Raw genomic sequence first — 7,048 nt, forward strand, 5'->3', positions numbered from 1 at the left:
GCTGGAGTTTGCAATCTGGAGCTCTTAGATCAGCATAATCTTGAGCATACTTTGCAACGGTAGTGTCCCATGTCATTGCAACCACACTAACATTTGCCCTAGCTGTATTGTGAGCATTGAGATAGTCTGTTGGCAAGTTTTGGGCTTGAGAGACACCCACTAACAAGGCTGCTATTAGGAGAATGAGATTCAAGGCGACAGCGAACTCTGACTTATTAGCATTCATGATCATTTTCTATCAGCAAAAAGAATTATTTGTATGTATGTAAAAGCAGGAAAAGTATAGTTGATGAGAAATGAAGTTCATTGGTACCGGTATTTATACTGAGGAAACTAAGATAATGTTCATGCATGCATTGATGGATGCATGGATTTAGTTGCGTGGAATTAGAAGTCACTTTATTTTTCGTACATATGATCAAGTGGCCTGTGAGTTGATTTAGGACGCGGTAGTGTAAGGCCTCGACAAGTATATTCTTTCTTTTTCTTTCTGTATCTAAATATTTTCTTTTTCCCTCGTATACGTGAATACAGTATTGAGAGTTTTATCTTGGGTATATAGCAAGTCACATGCCTGTCCATTTTAATATAGAAGAATATCAAAGTTGTGTGTAATGACTTTATCAGGGTGATTCATAATTTCATGAACTAATATAAAGAAAAGAGATAATTGTTTGGGGAAGTCTTTTCACATAATAATAATACCTCAATTACTAAGATTTTAGTTAATAGTTGTATATTTATAAGAATGTCATTGTTTTAAAAGTAAATCAAAAATATTAAAACTTAGATATCTTCAAAAATACACATCAGATTTTTGTAAAATTAATATATTTGGAAAGCACTTTAAATTATCTACATAAAGAGTACAAATAAGGATACTAAATTTTTATTTTAAGAATTTTGTTCTTCATTATTATCAAATTTCGTGTTGTTAAAAGAATCAAATTCAAACATGTGCATAGCACATGTGGCCTTACTAGTACTAATACAGGTAAAGTATCTTTTATTTTCAGCAAAAATAAAATAAAATTATTTCATACTGTCCGGATAAAAGCACTATTTAATTTGCTAGGTAGATGATACACTCAAAGGTGGATAAATTCTTTTAAGGTTGAGCAAGAACTGGGCTTTCGGTTTTGATGAAAGTATCGAAGAGTGACCTTTTTATTAGTTTAGAGGTGGGTTGCTGGCAAGTTGTAGACTTGATTGTTGTTTTTAGTTAAGTTTACAGAGGTAATCAGGTTTTGTAATTATGAAGTTACCTGCTAGTTTTGTCATTAGGGGTTGCATGGTTGTTTCTTTAGGTTGCATAATATGACAAATAAATCGGATAGGGGTTTAACCTAACCACTTATAATTTGTTCTTCATTTTTGATCAACCTGGCTGCTCCTTATTCACAATCGGCAAGGTCAACCTAATTGACCAAGGTGTTTGGTCCGGAAGCTAGACGTCCCTTATCCTACAGCTCTAGATGGGAATAATCAGCAAACCGCAAAAGAATACCTAACTCTTGGATATAGCAACCCTGAGTCCCAGACCAGTATTGTGCCATCCTATAAAAAGGTTTGCACAATGTTTATGTTTTCCGTTGAGTATAGAAACGAGAGAGTATTTTCAAGATGATTTTCGATTTAAAAAAGATCTACGAGAGTGCAGCAAACTGTATTAACGGTTTTATTGAGAGAAAATCAACAATTTAGGTGATTCTTTATGAAATAATTTGATAACAATATGAAGCAGGTTCAAGCAATCTGATGAAACAGGTTCATAGCAGTCTTAAGCAATGGAATCTGAATTATCCTTACAAAGGGAGAGAAAGATAAAGAGATGAGTGTCTGAAAGGAAAAGAGAGCTAAAAACACCCAACACAACATACACCCAAAACAGACAGTAAAAGTAAAAACAGAAAATACATCTCTCTCACACTCAGATATACTAACATCCTCCCTCAAACTGATGTATCTGCAAGAACATAAGTTTGGAAGCTAAGAAATGAAACACAGTAGCTGCGAGTCCTTTTGTCATAAGATCAGCCACTTGATGTTCAGAAGGAACATATGAAACCTGTAGAAACCCGTTGTCCACAAGATTGCGAATGCAGTGATAGTCAATTTAAATGTGCTTGGTTCTAACATGGAAGACCGGATTAGTAGCTAGACTACCAGCACTAGTATTGTCACAGAACAAAGTAGAAGGAGATAATAAAGTAACACCCAACTCTGCAAGTAAGTAAGAAATCCACAACATCTCAGCACTTGTAACAGCTAAAGCTTTATATTCTACCTCAACAGAGGAGCGAGAGATGGTAGGTTATTTCTTCGAAATCCATGAAACCAAAGAATTTCCAAGAAAAATACAGTATCCTGAGGTGGATCGTCAAGTGTCGGGGCAGCCTTCCCAGTCAGAGTCTGAATAAGCCTTAAGAATGTCACAACGACCTGCAGAAAAAGTCATACCAGAACCTAGAGTTCCCTTTACATAGCACAAAATTCTATTAACCAATTTCATGTGAGCAGAGGTTGGTCTGTGCATGAACTGACATACATAATTCACAACAAAACACGAGTCAGACCTAGTCAGTGTTAAGTATTGCAACCCACCAAACATTTTCCTATAAAAAGTAGCATCGGTTTCACTCAACATAACACCATTATGAACAGAGACCCTTGGACCAGAAGTAACTGGTGTAGTTAGGCCTGTCAATGGAAGAATATCCGTCGGATATTTAGAAATCCGATATCCGACATGTTAAGCACTACCGGATATTCGATATTCGATAATATCCTACAGGATATCAAAATCAGATATCGATTCTGATAGGCTAAGCTGTCGGATATCCGATAAATATCCGATAGTATCTGGTTATAACAAAAAAGCTTAAAAACCCCTGTAAAACATTTTCATAATTGACACTTATGGGATATTTATCCGACAATATCCGATACTAGACTCGAAATTAGGATAAATTACAAATAAGTTCCTATACTATCGGATATCGGATATTAACATTTCGGATGGGGTCTAATCCGTTTCCGATATGTTAAGGAAGAAATATCCGATAAAATATCCGATCCGATATCCGATAAAACGGATAAAATCCTATAGGATCTCGAATACTCGGAAACGGATACCGGATATCGGACAAATATTGACAGGCCTAGGTGTAGTAGCAGGTGCACAGTTCAGCATATCAGCTTTGTGAAGTAGTTGAAGAGCATACTTCTTCTGAGATAGTTGATGTAGTTTTGAAAGTGGTAGTAAAGTTCGTTCAACTCGGATTGTGTAAAGGTTTGATTTAAGAACTAAGAATAAAAATACTAAAAATATATTCACAAGGTTGTCACGAATATCGAGAGGTACCGAGACTTAGGATTTCACCACTAATCACATTCAATTGGTTCATATGATGACTCATAACAATTCTAGCTCTTTTGTTGACTCTTTTCTTTTCCAAAAGTAGATTTTATAAAGCATTAGATGTAAATCACAAGCATGACGCATCAAAAGTTCCTAAAACCCAGCATGCGACATCAAACAAAATCACAACTAATCAAGAAAAATCATAAATCGATTAAAACAAGTGCAAAAGTCATAAAGAATCAATCATAGTTACCAAGTGATTGTGAAATAAGGCTTCCTCCATCATCCCAGTTTTGGGGTTTGGCTCCTCATGTCAAAAACACGCTCAAAATATTTAATCATGGCTCAAATAGGTGTTTTTATTGAAGAAATGAATCTGTAATAGATATAATTGTTACAGAATCCACTGTTGCGGAAGCTGCCCTTACAAATAAATTCTAACAGGAATAGTTGTTTCAAAGCTGTTACAAAGGTATTGGATTTGAAAGATTAGGTAACAGTTTCTTGCTAAGTTGCGAAGTGTTCTACGACGTTGTTCTTCAGCACCAGAAACGTCTTCTCTCCAACTCTTGATTTTCACCTCTGCAGCTTCACCAAGCCCTTAGCTCGGTCCCCCAAAGTCTCGACCCTCTCTGTGACTTGAAGCAACCTTTTTATAGCCAACAGGAACCCTAATACTCGATTTAATTCTCTCTTTTCTTCGGCAGAAAGTCTCGGACTTATCCACTTTCCAAACTCTTCTCTACGCGTTTCTGAGCTGTACAGGTCATTCCAGTTCCTCTATTAGATTGATACGAATCTCAGGAAGGGTTATCTTCCCTTAAATCACCCGTAACTGCCAAATATAATCTCAACAGACCCCGAAAACTTCTTCCTCCTCTGTTTTCTTCTCGCGGCTTATCCAGCCTCAATTGGTTGAGTCCAATCAATCTACCAGCCCTGTTGTGATCCAGAAAGTCCAGCCCAACAAATATATGCAATCGAATCTGGTCGAATCCCTTGCGAAATCCAATTCCAAACCTTCACGACTGCTGTCGTTTTTCCCGACGAATTCCGATTCGAATTGTGAAGAAGAAGAAGAGGCGCCCCCTATCCAGAGTAGGGGTGCCTTTAGCAGCTGCCTTGGGGTGTCCTGAGGGTTCCCCTTATCCATGCTGAAATTCCGAATAACAAGTGTCCTCCGGGCGCTTTTAGACAACTTTTCGAGCCGATTTTTCCAAAAATATTTATTGGCCAAAAATACCTACGCACACATAAAACACCATAATAAGTACAAAAATGAGAACTATCAATATATAGAATCGAGATAAATTAGACACAAAAATGTGTCTATCAATAGTACGAGAGTATTTGAGTTCCGTTGGCATTCAATACCCAGAAAAAATGCAAGCTTCCCAAGTCTTTCATAGAGAACTCCTTGCTCAGAACTGACATAAAGGAAGTAAGTAGCTCTAAGGTAGAACCTTTCAAGATTATATCATCTACATACAACAAAAGAAGAAACATTCTAGACCCAGAGTTGTATATAAACATAGATGTATCACACATAGCCTTAATAAAGCCATGTTGAGTAAGAAAGCCGCTAAATTTATCAAACCAAGTTCTAGGAGCTTGTTTGAGACCATATAAAGATTTTCGTAAGTGACAAATATAATCAGGGTGAACTGAATCTTCAAACCCTTTAGGCTGCCTCATATACACATCCTCAGTCAGGTTTCCATGGAAAAAAGTGTTAGAAACATCCAGTTGTCGGATAAGCCAGTTTCTAGACAAGGCTAATGTAAGGACACATCTGGTAGTGCAAGTCTTAACCATGGGGATAAAGCTTTCAAAAGAATCAACACCCTCCTGTTGAGTACAACCTTGAGCAACCAATCTGGACTTATACCTTTCCACTGTACCATCTGAGTTGTATTTAATCTTATATACCCACTTGCTTCCTAACACATTCATTCCATCAACAAAAGGAACTAAGTCCCATATACCATTCTCTTTCAGAGCAGTATTCTCAGTCTTCATTCAACGTACCCATTTAAAATCTTTAGCAGCAGCTTTATAAATTTTAGGTTCAACCTCAGAGTTAAGAATAGAATGAAAAGTGTGAGGCAAAGAGTAAAGAGATGAGCGATGGGCAACAAAGTCAGATGGGAGATATTTAGGCTTGGAATTGCCAGACTTTGATCTAGTAGTGATGGTGGTGGTAGGTAAAACAGTGGTAGGTACTAGTGCTGGTGCAGATGGAAGTAATTGTGTTGATACTGGTGTTGGTGGAGTAATAGTGGTAACAGAGGTTGTATATGCGGAAGAAGTGGTGGTTGCAGGAGATGGAGAAGCTATAGATGGTGATACAGAAGGTGTGATAGGAAAGGTCATAGAGGGAATTCCAATAGGAAGAATAATTATAGTATCACTAGCTGAAATATTTGAAGTAGAAGCACCAGAACTAGAACTAGACTTAGCAAATGGAAATGTGGTTTCATCAAACTTAACATTGCGAGAAACAAAAGTCTTTTTAGTGACAGGTCATAACATTTGTAGCCTCTATAAAGAGGACTATACCCAAGAAAAACACACCTAGCAGACTTAGGACTAAGTTTATCATGTCGATATGCAGTTAAATTTGGGAAAAAACTACAGCCAAATACCCTAAGAAAACTTTAATCAGGTAAGTCATTGTATAAGACTTCAAACGGAGATCGAAATTTAAGACTTTTGTAGGTGTTCGATTAATAATAAAGGTAGCAGTGAGGAAGGAATCAAACCAGAAATGCTTAGGTAGACCAGCTTTAAACGCAAGAGTATTTCCAATCTCTATAATATGTCGATGCTTTCCTTCTGTGACTCCATTTTTCTGCCGCGTATGTGGGCAATATATCCTTAAAGTAATACCATTAGAATCAAGGAAGCACCTAAAAGAACCCTTAGTTAACTAATAAGCTCCGTTACACTGAAAAGCTTTAAGAAAAGTATATAGAAAATTTCATCCAAGGCTTTGAAGTGTTGAAAACATCTAAGAGCATCAGTTTTAGTAGTAATAGGATAGAGCCAATGAAATTTACTGAAGTCATCAATGAAGATTATGCAATACATGTAACCCTCAAGAGAAGGGACAGGTGCAGGTCCCCATACATCACAATGTACAAGTGCTAATGGACTAGATAACACTCTAGATGAGGATTAAAAAGATAATTTAACATGTTTTCCTAGCTGACAGTCATGACAAAAAGAGGAAACTGATTATGATGAAAACTGAATGGCAGAAGTATTGTGAAGTTTACTTAAGACAGTATGAGAGGGATGACCTAATCTTTGATGCCAAAGAGTAGGATCAACAATAATAGAAGAAAATGACACCTTAGGAACTTGTTGAATAGGGTAAAGATTGCGACAAAATGGCCCTTCAACTATCACTTCATTAGTGCTAAGATTTTTAATGTTGTAACCCCAATCAAACATTTCAAAAGATACATTATTGTCTTTAGTAAATTTAGCAACACAAATGAGGTTCTTGCAAAGTGAAGGAACCAAGAGAACATTGTTCAAAACAAACTCAGTATTATCAGTTGTTAAAATTGCAGAACCAATATGAGTTATAGGGAGAAATTTACTACTGCCAACCATAACTTGATCAGTACCCTTGTAAGGTGTAACCGTATGAAGCAATTGAAAATTATTTGTCATATG

Source organism: Papaver somniferum, chromosome 6 (genome assembly GCF_003573695.1).
Source record: "Papaver somniferum cultivar HN1 chromosome 6, ASM357369v1, whole genome shotgun sequence".
Classification (NCBI taxonomy): domain Eukaryota; kingdom Viridiplantae; phylum Streptophyta; class Magnoliopsida; order Ranunculales; family Papaveraceae; genus Papaver; species Papaver somniferum.